Source organism: Lissotriton helveticus, chromosome 2_1 (genome assembly GCF_964261635.1).
Source record: "Lissotriton helveticus chromosome 2_1, aLisHel1.1, whole genome shotgun sequence".
Classification (NCBI taxonomy): domain Eukaryota; kingdom Metazoa; phylum Chordata; class Amphibia; order Caudata; family Salamandridae; genus Lissotriton; species Lissotriton helveticus.
The window spans coordinates 754,650,489-754,663,162 of NC_136059.1; the positions used below are offsets into that span (position 1 = coordinate 754,650,489).

Consider the following 12,674-nt stretch of genomic DNA (forward strand, 5'->3'; position numbering starts at 1 on the left):
AGATACAACTTAAACGCACTGTCACTTGACCACCTTTTAGAAGAAGTTCTTCGCCCCAGATTATCGCGAGTAACATACTGCCGGAGACGTTCCTGCCTGCCTGAGATGCTGCTGCATTGTTGCACTTTCTACTGAAAGCTAATATCAAGCCTGAGCCTGGGAGGAGCTGATACTGAACAAGTGTTTCCTTTTCTCAGGGTAGATGGAATCCTTGACCCCTAATAATTACAGCATTTTGCTGTAAATAAGGTATGCAGTGCGCTCACTCTCGCTAAGAAAATGTAGATAAAAGTTATTCTACTCTCCATGCTCTCCTAACGTAGTGTATAGAAGTAGGTTTCAGGGTGTTAGGATTTTAGATGGCTTTTTAACTATTTTTGAAATATTCGGTTTATTGTCATCTACAACGTGGATTTGTGCTGTTTTAATTATATTTTGTGTGGGTACTTTTTACTTAAAGTGTCGATTTTGTAGCGCATCTTGTATGTGCATGTGTGACTGAAGAGAATAAGAAATGTTTTTTTTGACCATTACAGTGTCCGGGATCCCTGTTTAGGGACTGGTAATGACCCAAAAGTTTTGACACTACTTCAGCTATATAGTAGGTGTAGTTCTGCGGTGCTACCAAAACCTGGCTTTCATATTCAAGTACTGGAGTGTCGAACTAAGTTCACTCTTGTCACCTGTGGATGGGAAAGCAAACCATTTAGAGCTGAGCCAGAGACTCAGTTCATGTAACATTGGCACATGACACGCTGGGCCTGGATGCTTTGGGAACAGTTGAGTAGTTTCTTTTTGATATATACACACATGAGAGCCAACATAAAGTAATTACGGAGTCATCCATAGTAATCATGGTTACCTTCTAAGAGAATAAGGGCACACCTATCACCATAGGTTTGTCGAGCTTGACTATTAAAGGATTATTTACCATTCTGGTTTTCTATATCTTTGATTCTGTTTCATTTGAATCCACTAATGTGCTGTCCCCAATTGTGATTGGAGTCACTTACAATGACGCAGTTACTCAACATCTCAAGCTTCGAGGTGTCCCTGATGTAGAGAGAGGGGATAAGTTACTTTTGTAATAGCTGCTCATGTAGTGTATGCCTTGGAGAAATGTTACTTATGGTTGGAGTTTGGGGCTATTGGACGAGTTGTATGGCCCTAAGTGTTTTACATTTTTCTGCGATTTTCAAATTGTGAGTCGCAAACACTGATGTACAACAGTGTCTGAGACACTGTTTGCGATTCCCAAATGGGTCACAAAGGAATTGCCTGAATAATATTCATGAGGCTGGTCACATTTTGTGACGAACTGGGAATGGCCGGCGCTCACAGGGATGGTGGCCTGCTGGGGTTAACAGACCACTATCTCTGTGACTGCTTTTTCAATAACACAGTTTTTTTTAAATGTAGTCTGTTTTCCTTAAATTACGTCTTTTCAGTTAAAAATATGGAACGCTTCGGCGGCACATATACTAAAATTTGAACAATACAGAGAAGATTAGCATGGCCCCACAGCAAAAATGATACGCAAATTTGTGAAGCGTTCCATATTTTTGGCTGAAAAGACTTCATGAATATGTGACATATTGATTCATCTGCAATAATTTTGGAATAAAAATTAAAATATTTTATTGGAACTTGGCCTGCTGACTGTATGCTGAAGAAATACAATAATAAGTTGTTGATATGGACATTACTATAAAACGTTCCTTTCCATTTTTGTGATTTGCTTTGACAATGTGCTAGTCCAGGAGATGTGGGGATTTTCTTCATCGTAATAAAATGACCCATCTTAGTCAAATGGTCAACTACCAAAAGTATTACGGTAAGTCCATTATTGGGTGGCATCTCCACAATGAAGTCCATCGATGTCTTATGTCATGGACTGGGGGTAACAGGAATGGGTCAAGTAATCCTGTCGGTTTGGTATGGTTGGCCTTTCCTCGAGCGCAGACTACACAATCCTTTATGAAGTTCTTAGTGGTGTGCCGCAATGCAGGCCTACCAGAAGTACCTTTCTATGGTGGCTAATGTTTTAGAAATACCCATGTGTCCTCCCAATAGAGAATCATGAGCCCACTGCAGTACATAGGTTCGTTGAATAGTGCTAGGAACATACAAGACTTGACGGTGGTATAACAGATCGCCCTGTTCACTTCTATCTTCTGGTTCTTTAAGTATCCAGGCCTGTTTGTCCAAAGATTCTAAGCATACTTTTAGGTCATCCAGAAAGTCTTCAGATGTTATCAGGGCTATTTCTTTGTCCTGAAAAGAGCCCCTATGTAGGACAGATAGGGGCTCTGACTTTGGGTTATCTTCTGGTGGTCCTAGAGAGTCTTATCTGGACAGTGCATTGGCCTTGCTGTTTTGATGTCCCGATCTGTATTTGATTATAAAATCATAATCGGAGAAGAAAAGAGACCAATGTAACTGTCTGGGGGTGAGAGCTCTTGCTGCCTTCATGAACAACAGATTATGATGATCTCAACCGTATGCTTTGCTCCAAGAAGATAGTGCCTCCATTCCTTGCAACCTCTCTCTACAGCTAACAATACCTTATCTGTTATGTTGTAGTTCATTTCGCATAGAGTGAGCTATCTGGAGCAGAAGGCCATGGGATGCAGTTGAATGGTCTCTGGATGTCGTCGGGGCAACACTCCTCCGAGGGCATGATGCGAGAAGTCAGTTTCCATCACGAATGGCAGGTCAGAATCAGGATCCGGAAATACAGGATCCTGAGTGAATTGAAACTTTAATTCTTGGAAGGTGACCTCTGCTTGTTCGTGGAATGAACATTTCTACAACTTAGCAAATAAGGAGTGTTCCTGAAGTCTCTGAAGCACTGCTCTTACATGTCCCACATGGTCTGAGTATGAGGAGAAATAGATGAGTTTGTCATCTATGTACACGATACAAAAGACGTCCAGCAATTCTTGGAGCACCTTGTCAATAAAGTATCGGAATGCCGCTCATGCATTTCAAAAGCCAAACAGCATAACCTGATATTCGAATAAGCCATACTTGATGATAGGCACCTCGGAGATCCAATTTCGTGAAGATGTTGCCGCCCTTTAATTGGTCTAACAACACAGAAAGGAGCTGTAAAGGGTACCGGTTCTTGATGGTAACTCTGCTAATTGCTCTGTAGTCTATGCAAGGCCTTAAATCGCCCTCTTTCTTTGGAATAAAAAAGAGAGGAGAATTGGCAGGGGAGGAGAATGGACATATGAATCCTGTTACAAGATTTTCATCCAGATACTGGCATAAATACTGGCATAAATGTTGTGTCTCCGGCTCAGTTAAAGCATATATCCGGCTACAAGGAATGGCTGCTTCATGAATTAGCTCAATCCGGCAGTCATACTTCCAATGCGGAGGACGATGGCTTGCTTCTTGCTTACTGAACACCGACATAACTGGTCATAATCCTGAGGTACAGAGGTAACACAACAGACCATCTGTTGCATGCATCCTTGAGATAAAAGAAATGCTGGAGACTCTGCAGGTCATCGATGAAACATTGTTTCCTTCGTGCAGTGTTCCAGACAAAGCGAGGAGTCCATTACTACAGAACGAGAAGCCCATCATACGGTGGGATCATGAGAGGTTAGCCAGGGCAAGCCTAGAATCAGGCGAAAATGAGGAGAGTTGATAAAGTCAAATTGAATCATCTCGTAATGTTCTTGCCAAACTGCTTTATGATGGGGACAGTATGAAAACGTACTAGCCCTTTGTCAGGGCTGTTCCATCCACCGCCTTTACTGGTTCTGGTGTGTCTTTTTTCTGACATGGTATGCCCATGTCTTTTGCATAGGTTCTGTCAATAACGTTGCCAGTGGGCCCAGAATCCAATAGAGCCGGATTGTGGGAATTGATTCCATCTTCCATCCTTAGAGTGACATAAACATTAAGGTGTGACACTGAGGACTGTAAGGTATTCGCTACGATGGAGGAGATCTCTGCTTCTTCCATTCTTGAGTAAGGGCTCTCTAACTGACTCGGGGTTGCTAGTTTTCCGGCTCCTCGCTGCTGGTCCTTTGCGTCTCACAGTCTCTTGCGACTTTATGACAGTTGATTCCTCTGGCGTTCTAGTACAAGCTCACCACTCCTTTATGAAATGCCCTCCTTTCCACAGTACAAGCACAACTGTTGCTTGCGCCTTTTGTTGTGTTCTTTAGCAGAAAGGGTGCCATGGATCCCTTTTATCTGCATGGGTGCTACACCTTCTGTATGTCTCAACGTGTCTTCATTGGTTAGTTTGGCACGAGGAACAAAAAAAACTTTGTTCCGTGCGACTCCTGTCACACCTGCGTTCTTGTAATCGGCGATCCAATTGTACAGTAAGTTTGATGAGCTCCTCATATTATTGGGGGAGATGTATCACCTGGGCAACAACATCTTTCAATTCCCCTCTAAGACCTTGATAGAACAGGACACTTCTCTTTGCTTAAGGACAATCCGTTTCCACAAGAATATGGTTAAATGTAGTTATATATGTTAGAAGATCCTGTGATCCTTGCCTGAGAGAGATGAGTTCCCTATCTGAGGTGAGTAGGTGTGACTTCCTATCGAACAGCTTGAGCATCTCTGTGCAAAACCCAGCCAAATCATACAGAATGGGGTTGTCCTTCTCAATTAATGAGATCGACCAGTTGGCTGCATTCCCACCCAAGTAGGACATGACAAAGGCTGTTTTGGATTGGTCATTGTGAAAGACCGTGGGTTTGCACAGAAAATGCAGCCTAAATTCAGTTAGGAAAATCCTGAAGTTTTTGGGATCACCTAAAAAGCATTCAGGACCTGCTAATGGGATTTGCGGGGACTGAATGACCTGTATGGAAGATACACCTGTGTATGACAGAGATTGATGAGAGGACGGCGAAAAAAAACCTGCTCCTGGTACTCCCCCTTGCGCTGACTTGGCGGGCAGAGGTAGTGTCTACTCCTTAATGTAAGATCCTCACCCACCTATCTGACCACCTTTTTGGGACAACCCAGCCACCTCTTTTCTTAAGGAACCAATATATTTCTTGACCTCTTGGTTTTCTAGTCAGAAGACATTGACCTCCAACTGTAATGTGGTCATTGTCTTCAAGAAGGAGGAAAGGACTTTATGAACATTCATCGCCCGAGCTGGGAATGTTACATGGGCTTGTCAATCTGTCAGGTTAGCAGATACCACAAGCCACTAACCTTTTGGATAAACCAGCAGGGGTGATGCTAGATACCCACTTCCCCCATGCACAGGCTCCCAAAGGGGCAAATAAACCAGTCCGCTGTAAGACTGCCCACTGGGGAAAAGGGATAAGGGATAAAATAACAAACTCTTGTGGGATGCACGAGAAGACCTCTCCTGCTTACCCTTCCTGTTACAGATATGCAGAACAGCAGAAGATCCTAAGTGAGAGAAAAGAAAGAGTGTGTATTAGCATGCAAACAACCCTATAAAAAGTGTGTGGTACAAGTATGCATTCAGATATACACCACTCACTTCAATACAGTCCCTCTGGCCTTGGCGGATCAGACATCCAAGACACAAGTACACTCTGGTATAAACGTATGACTCCTCCCAGGATAGAGAGAGTCCACTCCAGTAAACAGTCATGAATGAACAAAATGCGAGTTCTGATTGAATGTCAATAAGTATCCAACAGCTTCAAAGGTTAAATCTCTCAAGCCTCTTGTTACTTCACAGAGAAAGGAGACCATGATTGCCAGAGTGATATTCACAGAACACTACCTCCACTTCTACTTGTTAAGGGAACAATTGACTACGTAGCTCTCCATGCGTGTCAACATAATCCTAGGTACGGGAGTAGATTCTCACACCTTGTGCGTGAAGAAACACAAAACCAAAGAAGAACAAACAACTGAAGTTAACTCACACGCAGCTCTCCGTGCGAGCGAGTGAAGTAGCAAACAAAAAATAAGTCATTGCTCTCATACAGAACACTCAGATAGGTGGAGAGACAGATCCTAGCAGGTGTCCGTCTTCAATACTTGCCTTCAGTGTCATTACCTACCACTGCAGAGATCCGGCCAGCACTGCAGAAGGGAAAAGAACCTATGGCTCCCTGGAAGCATGTGCCAAACACAGCACCACTCCGCTGAACAGGAATCGAAAAGGAATTGTAAGCATGAGAGAGAGTTCATGAAATAACCGACAGCACCTCTCCCGTGCAGGCTTGGAATAAGCTCAGGAAGAAGACAAACATGTGTAGCAGGTCCGTAAGCAAGGTCAAGTAACAAGCACCAGCCCACTCAAACAAATGGGTTTAAGTTTGCTAGTTGAATACTACCTGTGGACGTGCACCACCTATTGTATCATGCACTTAAGTAGAACTGTAAAAGAAGCCCAAAGCCTGCCATTGCAGCCTGAATGCAGTTTCAATCTGCTATGTCATCCTGCCATTTAAACCTCCTTGTGAGGTTTTAAACTCCCCTTTTATTACGTATAAGTCACATCTAAGGTAGGCACTGGGTAGCCCATAAAGCAGGAGGCTGTATATTCAAAAGGTTAGGCATGTACTTTTAGGTTTTGTATGTCCTGGTAATGAAAAACTCTCAAATTCTATTTATCTCTACTGTAAGGCCTATCTCTACTAGAGGAGTTATCTTTTTTATAATTAATCAAGTGTAATTTCCGAATAAGAAGAGGTAACCGTTTCATGTTTGGTGTCTCTAGAATTGGAATTTAAATCCCTAACTTATGGTAGAGTCAGATCACAATTTTGAAAATGTCACTATTAGAAAGTTGCCCTTGTCTCAAGATTTACGTCGGCAAGACGAATCAACAGATCAACCACCGAATTAGCCAACATCGCTCACGAATCAAAAAGCAGGTGACGGTGGCACCCATGGTGCAACACTTCCTCGACAAGGGCCACACTGAGCAAGATTTCAGATGGTCCGTGCTGCATGTAGTCAATTCTAAAAAGAATTTTCAAGACATCAATCGTGTTTTGCTTCAAAAAGAAGCATACTTAATTTTAAAATTTAATAGTGCCCAGACTGGATTAAACAACCTGTCTGAGGTCACGCGCCTGTAATACTAATATTTTGACAAGTGACTTGGTTCCCCATGTGGCACCCGCGGGTGGTCTAAGTGCCTTTTTTCCTCATATTCTTTTGAATAAATAACACTCCGAGGGTTTTGGGTACAACATTTATCTATAATTAATTTCATCTTAATTTAGATGCCTTATGCACATCAAATCATCTCCAGGCCTAGCAATGTGTCACCTGTATAACACCCAAATGTTTGAACTCTTCATTTCATGTTCGTTTATTAAACTTCAAAGTCCAGAATGCACTGGCTCTGGAACGAGTACAACCAACAGCGCTTAGCTTGCCGGCCATCTTTGAATCATTGTGATTCTCAAACGGGTTTGGAGAAGGCACGGAGATAATCGGTAAGCGGCCCCTGCCCATGCGGTATCTTCCAGCGATACGGCGTTTTGCCGAGCAGTTCCTGAAATTGTTTTCTTTTTCCGCCTCGCTAGGTCCGAGCGCGGAGCTATTTTGATGAAGAAAAAACATTACGGGCCAGTGCAGCATTAAAGAAAGGTAGGCGCCCGGTTTTCGTTCTATTAACGGGACGAATAGTGGCGTGTTTAATTGACACTGACTTTATCCCCACACATGTCGTTTAATACAGAATAACTGGCACATGGTGACACTCTATCTGAAGTCTGGCCGGGAGACGGCACATTGAAGGTCAGTCCTTTTCACCCCCCTTTTTTTTGGTTTTGCTTTAGCAAAAAGCAAGTTTCCGTTTTAGCGCAATAGTTATATGCGCTTCCTTTTCTTTTGTTGTTATAAGGTACCCCCCTGCGAATAAAGCCCTTGGCATCTCTGATTCACTAAGAACACGACGCCCTCGTCACATGACCCTAAAACCCGGTATGTACAGTCGGTATCTACTTCTTTAGAGCTCAGGAGAGGCAATCCTTTCAGTCAAAGTCCAGTAATCAGTTTCCTTTCTTTACATCCTACAGATATAAAGAACGAAAGCCCTGATGAGAGACCAGGGACATTAGTCCTGGCCTCGAAACGCGTCGGCTTTGTGTTTGATGGAACATATTCTATTTTGAAATAATAACTAGGACCTAGTCGTCCAGCGATTTATACTAATTGCCATTCACTTGGCACATGTTCCACACACTTTGAAGTATTCATTTGTTGCTGTTTATATGTATTGTTGGTAATTGTTTGTATTTTCTGTAGCTTGCTTTGATACTGTCCCAATGTATTTTGTTGTGATGTTTGTAAATAGTGTTTGAATATTGAATGTATAGTGTTTGTTTTTTGCTAGTACAACTTTAAAATTGTTTAAAAAATTGAAGTAAATGGCAATAAAAGATTTGCCTGGTTTGGAATGAATATTTATTTTTCCATCCATTCAAGTTCATTTGAAGTAATTGTGGTTGAGATAATTTTTGTTCTACATAAATATAAGGTCTAGTCTCAACCATTCATAAGGGCCTAACTCCTTAGGGGCACAACTATTAGAAAGTTGACATTTTCCTGCCCTTAGCCTTTGCTGTAACACTATTAACGTCACATTGTTAAAGAATTTTAACAAATCAAAATTGCCTAACTTTTGGTGACCTTCCTCGGATATGAATCATCCAATGAGAGCAAGGGTCTGGCTTCTGATTTCCTTCAGAAGTGTGCCACCTTGCACCCTCCCAATTCACTGAAAAAATTGCAGTCCCTGATGGGATTTCTTATCTTTGTATGAACTTACTTGCTGCATTACACTAAGCAAGTAAGCCCTTGTCTGACTTCTTGTATGATTTCTCCAATGTTTTCATCAAAATAGTGAACAAGCAGGCACACAGGTATCTTACGTGTTTTGCAAACAGACATGCTTGAGACAAAATATTTACATATTTACCAACTAGAGACAGTAAGACCAACCTACTTCTTTGACTCATACCATGTAACTTTAGTTATAGCCGTGTGATTTACAATGAATGACAGACTGTTCTATTGCATACAAGTCTCACTTGTATTCTGCTGTTTGGTTTCTATTACAAAAGCACACGCAGCTTTGTAAAAGGCTATCTTAAAAGAGTGCCCTTTGGTGCAGGGAAACAAACAATTTTGGTCTCTGTCATGCCAGCACTAAATGCAGTCACTAAGGCAAGCATTCCTAATGCTCACACCCTACACCCGAGGTGGATAGAGTGGGCCTCTTCTCTCAGTGCAGTGGGTGGAAAGATTCAGTATGATCCCACTCTTTGTACACAAGCTTTACTCCAATATGTGCAATATATTCCTCCTACTCCAAAAGCCTTTCCATTTGGTCTTATTAGAGTATTTTCTACATGGATAGCTCTGCTCAACCAGTGGTAGGAACGAAATTCAAGTACTCTGCAACCTGCATGGTAGTACTATGTGCAGTGAAAGATGTGAGTTCCATCTGCAGCGTATCTATATTAATCTTGAGTGACAGCAATGCACAACATGCAGAACTTCATGCCCTGTTATTTGCATTACACAATATTAATCCATCAGTTCCCTTTCTAGAAGTGTTGGATTAATCTTTATGTGTGCATGGGTACAATGTTGATCTGCAACATTGGCATTTGAATGGATTCACAACTCTGGGAAAGGGTAGCTGTATTACAAAATGAGCTTCCATTGGCCTATGCGAGACACCTGTTAACCTAATGGATTTCATGCTAAATGGAAATGTGTGGCTGATTTAGCTGCCAAAGCTGCAAGTCAGACTGTTAGAGTGGCAGCCTTAACCAGATCTCAGATGAAGATCGACACAGATATTTTAACAGCTATACATTCCACGAGACATGGTAGAAATCCTCCAGCAGGCTTTGGTCCTAAATATTCCTACTCCCTTAGTTCAGACCACACTCCTGTAGTCACTCTATCTGAATTGAAAGATAGGATTATACCTAACAAGCTGTCCAGATCAGATTTAATCAGGTAAGTTCATGAGGGATTGACATCTGTCCATGCTGGGTTTAATGCAACTGTAGCAATACTACTGCAATGCAATTGAAGGCCTTGTTTGTAAAAACGGGCTAGAGACTACATCAAAAAGTGTGATAGTTGTTAACAGATCACACCCTCTACTGTTGCGAGACCATGACCAACTCCTCTCACAAAGTGTACCATCCCATTCAGGGTGGTTTATTTGGACAATATCAGCCCAATACATTCTGTTAACTGATATAAGTACACATTGGTAGCTATGAATTCAGGTTCATGATTCCTATCTTTCAGGCCACCGAGAAATGCAAGTGCTTCAGTGGTCGTAAATGATTTTCATTGTCTAGCCGCAATAGGGGCAGTACACTCATTTCACTCAAATAATGGTCCTGTAAGGCTTACAGTGACACCATTTCTATACAGGGAGTTTGTCTGAAATTCAAAAACTGATTTAGAGTAGAATCTAGTAGCTTAGTTGAGGATACTAACGCCATGAATAAGCAAATGTTGAGTGCTAGGGTACTAAGTTCAGTTCTTTGTTGGTACCATAATCTGCATGGAGTCCAAAGAGCATTAAATAAATTGCCTAAATAAGTATTGGAGGTACACACTCCATACAAGCATCTTCTCAGAGTTCCTATGTATTTGTCTGGCTTGGATAATCTTGGGAAGGAGGAGGATGACGAAACATTTGACCTGGAAAATCATTTGAATGCCTTTCGACATATCCAAGAGGTCAGAGACAGACTGTCTAATGTGAATCATTCTGAAACCGCCAAAAGCAAAGAGAAGGTTGTAACCATTGCTGATAGGTGGCCCCCCAAAGTAGGAGATCTAGTTCATGATAGATTAATGATAAGCAAGCTTTTGAAGCATCTTACAGACCCCCATTACAGTCCTTGAGGTAAAAGGCAAAAGAACTATCATTCTGCCTCCTTTGTCTAGTTCAAAGAAGAACAGACAGGTGTCCTTCAACCATGTGTGGAGAAGTGTGGCTCACTGGTTAGAGGAGGCAGACCTGGAAGCAGAGGTCAGCCCGGGACCAGGGTTCAATTCCCGGCTCGGCGGGGTCTTGAGTCCTAAAATGTCCATGGACTTGACAATTCTCGCTCAGGTGCCTACTCGATTCACGGGTTCACACTCTGCGACTCTGGGCAATAGCTTGCTGAATCTCCACAACGGCCCCTCGCGGCGGGATGCCTGGCTTTCACCTTGCGGATACCCTGCCGGGGTTATCTCAGAGGGGAATACCAGGACGGGTTCCCTAAGCAAGCGCTTAGAAACCGCTTGGTGATTTGCGCTATATAAATTCCTGTACATTTACATTTACATGTGAAAAAGCACCATGTGGCCAATTCTGTACTGCAGATCATCCCAGACTCGAAGAATGATTGAAAGTAAAACCTCTCAGCTGCCCCCTACTCTGAATGGAATACCCCTTAGTGAGAGCAGTAACATCACTAGCTTGTGTTCCTAGTCAGGAATTGTTGAGCATACTGCATCTCCAAACCCACATAGAGCAATAAACTCCACAGACAAATCTGATGCTGTCATCTCTGGAGTTGCAAATGTTTTATGCACCTCCATGATGTATTATGAAGTTCCTCCTGAACCCACATCAATTGAACTGATGCCTATTTGAGGAACTACTACTTCCAAGAATGACTCAGAATTTTGCACAGAGAACTTTTCACCGCACTCCAAAGCTACTTTACACCATAGTTTGCTTACCACTGGTTTCATGACAGATTCTTTATTTTTAATAGGAAACTGTGTCAATTAACCCATTTAGTGCTTCTGTCGGCCGCTGGACGTCGCGCGAGCTACCTCCCTGGTGCTGCGCACGTCCAACGGTCGACGCTGCCCCACCCGTTTCTTCGAACGCTCAGCACTGGCGCTGAACGTTCAAAGCAGTTAAGGCGTTAAGTATAGAGGATTTTGCATCCAAAACCATGAGTGGCTGCATGGGAATGCCTGTACACCACCGGTGGAATGCCTCCTTCACCCTAAACAATGCAAAGCAATGCTAGACGTAGCTTTGCATTACTTTCAAGTGACTTTTCAGCACAAAATAAAAAAATAAAAAACATTTTGCACTGATTTGCGTCTCAGATTTGGCACAAAATGTTAGTAAATATACCTCTAAGTCTTCGTTTGGAATTGGAGGGTATAATAGCATTGTGGGAGAGCAGGCATGTCATTAAATGAAGCAGTGTACTAACTATCATTTATTTACAGTAACGTAATCAAATGTAGGCAAGGTTCATGGCAAACAACTTCTTCCATTTGTTTTTATCTTTGTTCTTTGATGTTTTTGTTAAAGTTCTTTTGTATGTGTACTGGACATTTTGTGTTGCTTCTCGTATTTCTTATGCACTATAAATACATTTTTTATTATATTCGTCTCTGGTTTGTGTCTTTTTCTTTTTTCTTGTATCAAGTTGCAATAATGGGACTGGGTTTGCGTAAAACATATCAGTTATGAAAAACAGAATACATTGAGGAGGAAAGTCCTGCCAAACAGATATGATACGTTTCTTAAAAGAACAAATCACAATAGCGTACTTGTTCAACATGGCTGTATTTTGGCTGCATCTTCTAGCAAACATTCCATACTAACAGGCAATAATCCGCTGGTTATATAGAAGATGCACACTCATTAGACACAAGCATTGGCATGGCCAATTATATTTGAAGTAAGATATAAA

General features: G+C 42.1%; 1 non-coding gene across 1 annotated transcript; it reads left to right on the forward strand.

Moving 5' to 3' along the window:
* The first annotated feature begins 1,459 nt into the window (after nucleotides 1–1,459).
* On the forward strand, nucleotides 1,460–1,564 carry LOC144820560 (U6 spliceosomal RNA). The gene has a single exon (XR_013607848.1). It is a non-coding gene; the product is annotated as a U6 spliceosomal RNA (small nuclear RNA).
* The last annotated feature ends 11,110 nt before the right edge of the window (nucleotides 1,565–12,674 follow it).